Genomic DNA, 12,696 nt, shown 5'->3' on the forward strand with positions numbered 1-12,696 from the left:
AGCACGCTCATGGTTATGGAAATCAGCTATGGGCATGGAGGAAATCTGTATATTGATTCATAAACTGACTTGATGACTTGTTCATGCTTTAATATTTTCATGGGCTTTTACCCAAAATAAAAATGTCAGTAGGTACCACTTGACTGTGCTACAGCACTGCCTGAAATGGTGGGAAGAATGCAGGAAAAAGGGATTTCCTATTAAACAGAAGCCTTTCCAGTCTGTGCTAATGATTTTTTTTTCCAAAAGATTTTTTTTTTTTTGCCACTGCCCTTGCTTATTGTGTTAAACTGTGTATCTATATAACACCCACAGGAAGTTTATCACCTACTAAATCCAACCCAGGTTCATGTAGAAGAGATTGGGAATAGCAGAAGGCCTTCTCAGTAGGTAGAATTTGGTTAGGAGAGCTCTGGGAAGCTGTAAAACTTGTACACGAGGGCACAGACCATTTCAAAGGGGTCTCTCTGAAAGAAGACCCCCAGGTTCATGGACACTCACTCATTCTTCTGCAAGAACTCAGGGAAACCTCGCATCAGCACGTGCCGGTGTTGCTGGCTGCGTGCAGGTAGTGGCACGAGGATTAGCTTTAGTTGGTGTGCTCCAGCAGGGCGAACGGCAGCATCATTTGCTGGCTCTTTTGTTGGTCGAACTGGTTGGGTGGTGTTTAGTCAGCACCAGCACCCCTACCTTGTGCCTGCCTTGTGAAGAACATCTCCTAAAACGCTGACTCTTCGTGAACACGTTTCAGGTTTAAAATCTTAATCCCTGAATAACGCCGCCGCCTGCCTCCCGGCTTTCTTTGGAGACCTTCCAGTTCTGGCCAGCCCTGACCCTATTTGACTGAAGGTATGTGGGGCTCAAAACTGGGGCAAACATGGCTTCTGGCCATTATTAAAATGAATGAAAACTATATAATGGATAATTTCATTTAAGACCCGGCGCGATCAGAGTTGGAGTGATCAAATGCTGGTTTCATTTGCAGCAGTGTGCTTCCATTGTGACTTCAGAAAAAATCAATGGGTGTAAGGCAAGATGAGTCATAATGCACACACTGTACCAAAGGGGAGTAGAAATTTCTCCATAAATAACGTCTCTTTTAGCAAGATGCAGAACCAAAACCCTGAAAATCTATACTGTATTGAACTGCACAGTTCAGGAAAGAGGCTGTATATATAACAGCACGTTTCTGAATGTGTAGGTTGCTCCTTGTGGACGAAACCTTCCTTTGAGACAGTTGGTTGCTCATTTTCGCAAAATATCTGTTAAGTAATTTCCATGATCGCGACGTGGGATTAAAAGATCTGTGGGGGCTTTTTTGAAACTCCTGTGCTTGGAAGGCACCTCGCACCCTACAAGCAGTGGCAGTGAAGCCAGGGAGATGCCTCTAGGTGGGCTACTGGGAGCACGGAGATGTTTTCACATGCTTGGGAACAGACTAGAAGGCCATTTTGTCATTTGGTGGTTGGCTTCTTGCTGCTAAAGCTAATAGGCTGCCAAACTTGTGGCTAACGAGTGATTTTAATGTAGTTTGAAGGCAGCTTTTGTTTCCTTCAACTGCTATTTTAAGAAAGATCCCATAAAATTAATTGACTGATGAACTGTATAATTGATGCTGTCTACACAGTGTGCACCAGCCAAAACTGATGGGTAGCAGGAGCGCTGGCATCTTGGTAGGGGCCGCGCTAACCCCTTCGGAGAACCTCTGCCTGCCCTCCCTTTATGCTCCTGGGTAGGAGAGGGCATGTTTAGTTTTCTGCTTACTCTATTCCCTTTTGTACTTGCTCATTTGCTAGGTGCATAAAGGAGAGGAGGTCACTTGTGCGCATGGGATAAAGAGGTATTATGAATTCTAAAGTGTTTGCTTTATTGGGAAAAGCACACTGAGCAGGAAGGCGCAGGAACATAATGTGTGAATTTTTAATGAATGCTGTGCCAAGTGTTTGTGCATTTTTTTTCCTACCTGTAGCAGCTTTATTCATTTGGGAGAGTACTGCCTACAAGATATTCCTTAGTAGTATGCTGGCTGCTGTTTAGTTTTAATAAATTAAATCCTTTATATCAATGTAATATTCTTTAGACAAGCACTTCCAAGACAGATTAGAAATGAACTTAAGGGGATTAAAAGCTTCTCTTGCTAAAAACAATGTTTCAGATGGGAAATCCACTTATTTATGTCACTTTCAGTGGAGTACATTTGTCTTTAATATGTTGCTACTGCTAAAGAAAGCGGCGCTTTGCCCATGACTGCAGCCTGTCTGCTCTGCTTTACATACACAGCAATGTTTATTTTCTTCAGTACAGTAAGTCGCTTTGGGAAAGATTGATGGCTTCCCATAAAACTGCGAGCAACCATTTTCTTTGTTATTTAGAGAAAACAAAAGATTTAATGGAGCTGGAGTTTTAAATAGTGTTAGTCTCTGTAAAATGGGAAACCGTGCGAGTGGAGCCTGTGAGCAGAGAGAAAAGGCCGCTTTGATTTTCCCTTGCTGGCGTGCAGCAGGCAGAGCACATCTTCGGGAAGGTTCTCGTTATCTGTGAAATCCTGGACATCTTGGGAGCAGCCTGGTCACGCTCAGGGCTGGGCAGCAGGCCCGGGGAGAAAAAATCAGCTTGCAGGAAACGGCCTGACCCTTATCCAGCTGCTCTGGTTCTGTGTTAAACGTTTGTCCCAGCACGTGGCTCAGTGACGTGCCGAGCCTGGTGTTCGGGCCACTGGCACACCTCAAAATCTCCTGAATGCCCTGCGGAGACCCAGCTTGGTGTACCCAAGGTTGTGTGGTGGGGAACAGGCCACGAGAAGGCCAAGGGATCAGAGCATTCGTGCCCCAAAATAGACAGCACAGCCCGCTAACTCTGCCGGCAACCTGAGCTCTCAGTTCACCTCCTGGGGCACGAAATGCCCCGTTTGGGAGCGTGTTCCCCCGGGAGCTGAGTGCAGGGAGGTCAGAGCAGGTGCCAGGACGCAGCTCACCAACAGCTCAGTTACAGCCTGTGGAGACGTAATTATTTAATTGCACTGCACGTGACTTCGTCACGGGAGAGGTTCGCCCCTCTCAGCACACAAAGTGTGCCTTGGCAGCTGTGTCCCTGACACAGAGCTGAATTTTGTTATCTCGGCCACACCTCTCCCCGTCATCATTTCAAACTGTTTCAGAATAACTTCTGTGCCATCATGCTGCACTATTCTGTGAGGTATTATTTATTTAAATGGCTTCCAAGTGAGTTATCTCCCAGTGCCTGCTTATAACAAGATCATTTCCCACAGGGCTTTTGGGTCAGTGATGCTCCAGGCTCCCCTGCCTGGTTTCAGTTGCTGTTCACCCACTGCTCCTGGCCCCTTCCCGTGCCAAAAAAAAATGATGCCCAGCTTTAACTGGGGCACATCTGATAAAGCAAGGGATAACTTTTCAAAGCAGTGCCCCAGGGTTGAGATGTTTGACTCCTCTGGGATTCAGTAGGACCCTACAATGAGGCTTTGTATCAGCCTCGTATTCCTAAGGCTGTACAAGGCCAGGCAGCTTGGCAGAAATTAAACCACTATCTTCATTTTATCTTATTTTGTGCCATTTTGTTGTCTGAAGCTAGATTTAACTCCTCTCTCCCAAAATATTTTTTTTTTGGTGGTCTTAGCATTTATCAGACTTCTAAATCCTTACATATTGCTCGTGATAAGAGGATAACTTCACCACTGGTTTCACAGTGGAAAAGGTAGGTTCATTTTCTGCCAAAGAGCGATGGGCTCTCCTGGCAGTGTAGCCACTCCGTGTGCACTGGGGATAAAACGTACACATTGCTACAGTGCTGAGCTGAAAAAGAAGAAAACTTATCATTCAAGAAAAAAATGATATAATTAGGATCAGGGCTGGAATCTCACTGGGAAATGTGGTGTAAAAATGCTTCTCATTTTAAATTAAGCTTTCAATGGCAAGTGCTTGGCTTTCAGCAACTCCTCTGAAACTCTTTTAATTGAAGTTCCATGAAAATCTGGGGAGTTCAGCTCAAGTTCACCTCCCAAACCCATCCTGATTTCATTAAAGATCTGATCTTTTTTTATTTGCCAATAAAATATATATGTGTATGTGTGTGTGTAAATCAGTATCTGCTCCATAACTGTTTTTTTATTGTTTTTGTTTTTTTTTTTAATTTTTATTTTTATTTTTATTTTTATTTTGTTTTTAAAGGAATAGTTTCCCTTCTCTTTATGACCTCTGCTCCCTCCATCTAATGAGAGATGGGAGGAACAACCCCCAGCAGACCCACAGAGGTGGGGATTTGGGGCTCAGGGCACACTTTCTGGTTGCTTCCCCCACCTGCCTCATGCTCTGCATTGGTGTGGAGCCAGTATCAGCCGTGATCAGGCCACCCTGGCCTGCTGAAGGCCAGCACGGCCCAGCCCTCGTGTTCCCGTGGCAGCCGTGGTGCGAGCCACAGGAGCCGGGGCTGAGCGTGCCTTGGTGGGGCTCCTGGCGTGGCCGTTTTGTCTGCGCCTCGCAATTTTCTTTGCCTGTCTCTAGGACCCAACAAAGGTCCCGATTACTCAGGAGGGTCTTGCTCTGGGCTTACATCTGGACAGTGAGGTTAGGATTTTTTTTCTTTCATCCCTTTCCCAAGTTCTGTCCCGCTTCCAGCTGCAGGGGCCAGATGTGCCTGTGAGCAAGGGGCTGAGTGCTGCACACAGCCTGCCTCTACCCGGGCTCTGCATCCCTTTGCCTCACCCACCAGCTGGTAAGACAAGCCTTCAGCAATGGCATCCATGTGCCCAGGGTTTTCTACTTATCTGGGGTGGTGTTGGAGCCCTCTGCGGTGCCCCCCATCCCCAGCCGCGCTCACTGCGGCTCCTGCAGAAGCAGCGGGCACTGAGGGCTCCCCTGGGACCAGCTGGGAGGGCTCCTGGGAGCTGCCCGAGGCCCCGCTTCTGTGCCGTGCACGAGGCGAGATGAAAATGTGCTGGAAATGCTGTAAATCTGCCTTCCCCAGGGCAGAGATTGGCGATACGCTCGAGTCCTGCATCAGCCCAGTGTGCAGCAGCGCGCCAATGAATATAAGCACAGCTCTTCCATTAATTATTTGGTCATTCGGGTATCCGATTTGGGGTTTTGTCCCACTCCTAGGCTAACACGTTTCTTCTACTGTTTTATTCTCTCATGGCTACAAGTCCTACCTGTGCCACAGCCCCCCCGTGAGCCCCGCATGTCGCTATCTGCAGTTTCAGGGAATCAGATCTCAGTGTTTCTGATCAGGGTCCAGCTGGAACCACACATCTTTGTTTCATGTATTTAATATACTCAAAATGCACTAAATGACAGTTTATAATATCATTATCAACAGTTAAAGACATTATAACTTCAAGAAATGAAAAGAAAGTGCAGCCATATGTGGAAATGCTTTATTTTGTGCACTTTTAACCCTCGCAATAGCTCAGCTGCGAAAACGGGGACTGCAACGCGAGGTAGGAAAAAAATTCAATGTCTGCAAAATCATTTTTCAGTTTTCCCTGCGCTGTTGTCATGAAAGAGCGCTGCACTATTTGGATGGTAAATAACAACCGAGGACTAATTTATTTTTCTTCATAAAATTATTTCTTGAATTGGATTCAAATGTGTTCCTTATTACACGGTTTGATAATTCAGTGATGCTTTCCCCCCATAACATACGAGCTGATTTAAACCTTCACTCCAAACAGCCTCGGGCTTATTAAGAACAGTGTGGACTGAGTATGGATTAGGTTTAAAAGTAATAAAAAAGTAGACCTGTTGGTTAGGTGAAAAATTCACTATCAGATTCCTGAGTGCAGCTTTCTTTTCATGTGCAAACTGCATTAAATGAGGCATTTAATTCAACAAATCCATAGTTCTGATCCACCAGAAATAGAGACTGGGTTAGTTCAATTTGTAACAAACGATCTCCATATGATCAAAGTCCTGAGAGCTGATTCCAACATACTGCTTAAATTAGTCTAACACCGAAGTGTTTGGCTCTGGGACAATATTTGGAATGTCTTACCAGAAGAAAAATTCCTCCGCACACATGGTTCCAATATCGGGGAATGCCAACCTTGCTTTTTAATGGGCTGACAGGGAGCCTCCGTGCTAACTTTCTGACTCCAAAAAGTTCTTGTGCTGTCACCCGCAAACCAGCTTGGATAATTTTTCCTTGGCTTCCTTATTAAAGCCTGAATGAAGGGATTGTGTGGCTTTCTTAATGTCACTTGGTCTGCTTGCCATAAATTCAAGCACTCATGATGAAAGCTCCACTTATATTTCGCTGGGAAATGGAATCAAGGAGAATGCACCCTCGTTCACAATAAATAACTAAAGTTGAGTTATTAAGTGTATTTCATATACCAGCGCCTTATTACATCAGCAGTTTAGATAATGGCTTCTTAAAAATATTTCTCCACCGAAACCCACGAAGAGCGGGTTGCACATAGGCGTCCCTGTGCGCGGAAAGCAAACCAGCCGGCCGCGGCAATAATTTAGGCCTGTATTAACAAATAGCGAATATTTACATTTTTACATGCTGCTGTCTGTTCAGATTAAGCAACCATCACACTAGCGGCAGCGAGCGGGGAGAGCTGTGCTGGCTCCAGCCCCGACACAGAGCCCAGGGCTGGGCTGGGGCTCACTGCAGGCAGGGGGACGCGAGCTGCTTGCTCCCAAGCCCCACCAGCCCTGGCCCTGAAGCAACCAACAATATTTTCAAAGGCCACAGCTGGATTTCTTCTCACTTTTTAAAATTTAATTTAATTTAATTTAATTTTATTTTATTTTATTTATTTTTTTTTTTTAATGGACCGTCTTAATGTGAAATTTGTTGCTGCAATTAAGCCAGAAGGGTGCCAGGCACCTATGCACGTACCGCGAACGCGCACGTCGTTCTTTACATTTTTACACTGTTATTATACACGCAGTGGGCTGTAATAAATCGGTGTTCACCCAGGAACAGACAGGACTGACAGTGAGTAAATGCCCTGATTAGCATGTTATTGTGACAACTTTGCAGCTCCCCCCGGTTGGTTACCATACATTTTGGATGCCGATGAGATTATTTCTAAGTCTGTGCTAAGCATCGCTTGGTATTTCATGGCAAACGGAAGAGGAGAAGGAGGCAGAATGAAGGATGAAAGGTTGGCACTCAGAAATTCAGCAAACCCGCTGTTTTCATGGTAACTCTTCTGAACAGGTGGCTAAGTAAGCCAATTAAACAGACTTTAAGAACAAATTATGATCGTAATCCATTGTCTGGGATCATTGAAATGCGCTGGGTGGAATCTGTTCCCCAGAGCTGCCTGAATAATGAAAATCTATTTTGGTGTAATTTTATTGTTTTCCTATCTTCATTAAATGTTCAGAGAAGGAGCTCTCTCTCTTTTTTTTTTTTTTTTTTTTTTTTTTTTTCCTTAGGGGCGAATGGAGGGTGAAGGAAACCAAACATCTTCCACAGTTTATGAAAAACAGCCTTTTTTTTTAAAAAAAAATATATTAACACGTAAGGACATCTTTTCCTTTAAATAATACACCAGTTTGCTAGTGACATTTTATAACTATTCTAGAGAAGGAAATTTCTAGTATAACTTGAAAACCTTCAATAACATGGTAGACATTAGTGAAAAGGAAATAAATCTCAAAACGTTTTTGACGGAAACATCTCGATCAACAAAGTGTCTGTCAAAGGCCAGTAAAAAAGTGTGAAATACCAGAGATACCAGCTGTGGGCCCGTAACCCCAGTGGAGGGCTCCAGGGAAGCAGGAGCAGCTCTCCAGGGTTGGGGAAAGACCGAGGGAGGGGAGGAGGACACTGCAAACCTTCTGCTTCAACCCTCCTGTCCTCAGCACTTTGCATGTCACTGGTGGAGGTTTAAGGCCCCGACAGAAAGGCCTTTGGGCTGAAGCTGGTGGTGTCCAACACAAACCATCTCCTCTGCACAGTCTTGCTCAGGGACATGCTGGAGGTGATTAAAAAAAATCACACCAACCGACGGGCACCACTATGAATGTGAAGAAGAGGGCAGTGGGAAATTTAGGCCGGGGTTTTCCAGACAGCCCAGCACCATTGGGGGCTGATTCTGCCCCCACACAAAATGGGCCATGTGACTTGGTCGGTGTAGGAGAACGACGGCCACCACCCATCCCAGGACTGTGCCACGCAGACCCGTCCTCGCCTTCCTCTGCCCAAATCGCCAGCAACGCCCCTGCCTCTATCGGCTGCATTGCTGCAGGTTGCTGTGGGTCTCCTTTTATTTTTTTTTTTTTTTCTTTTTAAATCTGGGACAGAAAAGAGTTCTCCAGAATTATCTCAGGCCATCGTACGGTAACGACTCCACACTGCCACGTAGGGCTGCATGAACTGGTGACCTAGGGACAAAATAAATTACGTGCAAGCTGAGGGCTGGCGATGGTGAGTGACAGAAGAATGGCACTCCAAATTGTGTTCAAGAGATTCTGTATTCATTTAAGAAATGTGACTGTTTAGCCAATTTATTCATTTGACAAGTTCCTTTTTAACCATCTTAATTCACCATTTAGCCTGTGATGGCCTTCATTAGTTTATTAGATATTCATTGAAAGAGATTTTTTTAGCATAAATACAGTTCCAGAGAGGATTACTGCACAGGGAATCTATTCTTTTAGCCTCCTTATTCGGATATCAAGTATTTGTTGAAATGGTCTCATATTTACTTAGTCCCTTAATGAAGTCTAGAAAAGCTTTTCTGCAAAGGGAATATTGTTTTGTCAAAATTAGCTTACTTAAATAGTTTTCAAAGTCGTCTCAGAACAAAGATTTCAAAGATACTGCGCCAGCCTAATATTTACTTTTTACACCGTACAGTAGTTTAGACTTGCCAGGAAAAGTGCACTTGCTTTTTTGTGTTGTTTTGTTTAAATTTCTCTGTTTCTAGTTGTGAGATATATATGTCATTTCTAGGGGTATGGAACTAATTGAGGAATATGTCCTGCCCTTGTTGAGGTGAACAGGGCAGATAAATAAAAACTCCATTGGACATAAATCTCCTCCACTAACATCAAAGAAACAGGATCCTGCTAAGTGTATTTGTATAATGCAGTAATTTATGCAAAAAGCAGCTTTTGTCAGCAATGCAACAAAGCAGCTTTGATAAATGTCCCCTAATTTATTGTCATGTATCTCAAATCAAAGTAAAACATTTACAGCCTGCACACTGAAGGAACCCAGGCCCAGGGCACTTAAAGGGTTTCTCTCCCTCTCCATCTCCCCCCCCTTTTTTTTTAAAGTACAAAAAGCTAAGTTGGGCAAAAGGTTAAAAAGGCTCTGTTTTGAATGCTAAGTACTTTATACAAATGACGGGAAAAATATTAACGGAGCTGCTTAAAGAACGAGAGAAAAGCCTGTACAAATTCAGATTAAAAATCCGCTTAGCTTTTCTCTTACGGGTGATGTTTAACAAATCATAATGCAGCCACAAATTGTGTTTTACAGGGACAATCCCAGCATCTCATGTTCTGAAAAAGGAGTAAACCAGTGACTGGGAAAGGTAAGTGTCTGGCTCCAGTGCTTCGCTGCCCATCCCTCCTACCAGGCCTGTCCTGTGCGGGGCACAATTTAAGTCAGCTCAAACGTGAGATCTCTGGGGGAAGTGTTATCAGTGGCCATGGCGGGGTTGGAAACTGGACCCTAGAGGAGCAGAAGGCCAAAGAGCCAAGAGCTGCATCCTCCTGAAGTGCCGCTGTTGTTGCCATGCCGCAGAAGCTCGTTGGCTCGAGCGTCTCCCAACTTCTTGGCAGAATCGCCCTACCTACAGACCCAGTCCCAAGAGGGCCATTTTGTAATTAAAGGGCCTCATTAAGGGGTGTGACTGATAAGGCGCAGTCTGAAATGGGGTGGCCGTGATGCAGGGGAGCACTTGGGAGCCCCCGTGTCCAGGCAGGGTGCCTCAGGCCTGGCCTCCGTCAGGAGGTGCCGCCAGGAGCGCGCCCCCAGTGCCACGGCCCTCACGGGGCCACGCGCGTCCCACCCGGCTGCCAAGGGTCCGGTGGCCTCGGGGCGGCCTCGTTCGTGTCCCTAGGCCGGGAGGTGACGGGGAACAGCACGGGGCGAGGTGGGATGAGAGGAGCTGGGACTGCCGTGTGGGCACGGCCTCCAGCAGCAGGTCCGGCCATGGCGAAGGGGCAGAGGGCGCCCTGTGGCCCATGTCTGGAGACAAAGCTGGGCACAGGCCTCCTGGGGATCGACAGGTTGGCCATCAGCTCGCCTCTGAATGTGGGGAGCGCGCTCGGGGAAGGCCTGGAGTCAGCTCATGGCAGGGAGACCACCGAGTGCCCAGCGGATGATAAATTAAAACTATGTGGGCTTTTCAGTCACCCACACTGCCTCCCAGTTAAAAAGACCCAAAGTGATACGGCTGCTCCTCCAGCCTCTTTGATATCGGGGGGGGGGGGGGGGGGGGGGGGGGCCGATAAATTCTGCTCTGTTTCAGCAGGGATCTAGTGCAGCTCCACATGTCAGATTGCTTCAGAAGTAGACAGCATTTCTATGTTTTTTACTTAGAAAGCTCTGTTTATAATAAAACAAACATACAGCTTCAGGAGTATAATATCCTTTGAGTGGAGTTGTTTCAAAGTGTTTTACAACCCATCTGGTAGACTGACTCGAACCATTAGGCGTGTTCTTGAAGAAAATGCTTTATTCACACAGATAGTAGTATGTTTCTGGTACTGCAAACCAGGAGAATGAAACTTTGCAAATCCGGGCCTGCTGCACCATAAAACAGAGCCATGAGTTCCCTGAGAAAGTGAAAAGGAGACATTGAAAAAAAAAAAAAAAAGAAAAAAAAGTACTTTTATTTTCTTTGTGTAGCAGTTGTGCCTGTTGGGAACGGAGTCTGCCTCACGCCAGTGCTACCACTCCTGAGAGGCCAAGTCATCGGCACACGGAGCCCTCACTGCAAATCCCCGTGCCTGCTGGTCTTCAGACACATTCAGATGGTAAATCAGTAAGTTAGTATCATAATTACTAGGGTTATCATTAAAATTTTATAAAAAGGATTCTGCAGCCACAATCAGAGAAATGAGAGCTTTGCACTTAGCAAAGCCGATCGCAGGTGCTATGTCTGAACCACAGGAACACCTTCGGCAGCTGCAAGGCTCGAGGGGCATTCTGCAGGAACAGGTGGGTTGTTTAAAGATATTTATAGATATATGTCTCTCTCTCTGTGTATACACACACGTGCATATGTGTAAATCGTTATACATGCATATATGTGGACATAGCAAATTATGTGTATGTACCTGTACAAACATATATATAAATATATGTGTATAGTCTCTAAATAGACCTATACACATGCATGTCTACATCCATATAGAAGGAGCTATAGCTCTATACTAACAAACGTATATTTATGTGTGTCATGTATGTCCATATACCTGGATATAAAGCCATATATGCGTGTGTATAGCCATGTATGTCCTTATCGATATATTTGACTACTGCCTGCATCCCTTCCACTGATGCTACAGCAAAGCTGAAGGCTCTGAGTGGGGAGTGCTGGGGTGGAAATGCCTCTGCACATGCTCGGTGCTCAGGAGCTGCAACAGCCTCTATTTTAAAATGACACACATGAGATTTAACATGAAGCCACGCTGGCTGCTGGTCAGTTGTCCCCTGGCATTCTTTGCCCCAGCTGTTGGGGCAGGGTGTCCCTTGGGAAGCTGGCAGCACGCTGGAACCACAGCGCTGAGGGGCCTGTGGCAGTGCCACGGCTCACGCCCTACCTGAGCAGTGGAGTAGACAACAAAGAGATGGCGAGAGGAGCAGGGTGGGTGGTGGCGAGCCCTACCTGCTGCAGGAGCACGCCAGGCCGTGATGGAGAGCCAGCGGAGGCCAGCACACAGGAGGGAGCTGGCTGGGGCCTGCATCTGGCCAGGATGCCTGGGAGGTCACAGGAGAGCCTCAAGTTAAAGTATTTAAAACAAAAATTAAGGTAGAGAGAATGAGAAAGTGGCATGGTCAGCAGTTTTTCTGCAGGCCTGTCACATCCAAGTCAGCCTCCTGCAGGTACCCGAGATGCTGCTCAGGTGCAGCACCAGGGACCTGCAATATGCTGCTGACATTTTACAGGTCTGCTGAGATAGGTGCTAGTGCGAACACACCCAGTGCCCTCAGACCCTCAGACAGTCCTCCTGGATCCATTTTTCTTTCTTTCTTTTTTTTTTTTTGCATCGATGGGCTTTGTGATGAAATTTTATCCTGATACGTTTAAAGCAGAGACAGCTGTGAGTAGCTGTTAAATAGACACAAACAAGAGCTCGGGCCAAAATATGCGTGTTCAACACAGCTCTTTAGCTATAAGTTGTGCTACGAGACCACAAAAATGAAGAAACTAAAACATATTAATTGTTTGAAATGGAAACACTCTCTTTTTAAAGTCAGGCACCCTTTTTAAATGTCTTATTTAAGTGTCGTGTTGATGTCTAAGTCGCTGGAGCCCCTTTATCTCAGTGCACTTATTTTGTGAGTGGTACGTTTTGACACATGGTTTTGGTTTATTATGTAATGCTTCAATAAATAAATGCAAATTACCAATAATGATCTTTATAATCTGAAACATAACAAAAATCAAACTTTTTTTTCACATAAATAGATGGCGAAGGTTTTTTTTTTGTTTCTTTGTCTCATTTTGCAAATTACTCTGTCTGACACAGATACAGGTTTCAA

The 12,696-nt window shown here is 45.5% G+C and overlaps 1 long non-coding RNA gene across 1 annotated transcript; it reads left to right on the forward strand.

The window, feature by feature from the left end:
* Positions 1-797: 797 nt before the first annotated feature.
* On the forward strand, positions 798-10,933 carry LOC309882592. The gene is made up of 3 exons (XR_014318318.1): positions 798-849; positions 9,460-9,514; positions 10,837-10,933. It is a non-coding gene; the product is annotated as an uncharacterized lncRNA (long non-coding RNA).
* Positions 10,934-12,696: the final 1,763 nt, after the last annotated feature.

This window comes from Aythya marila (genome assembly GCF_965140915.1).
Source record: "Aythya marila genome assembly, chromosome: 12".
Taxonomy (NCBI): Eukaryota; Metazoa; Chordata; class Aves; order Anseriformes; family Anatidae; genus Aythya; species Aythya marila.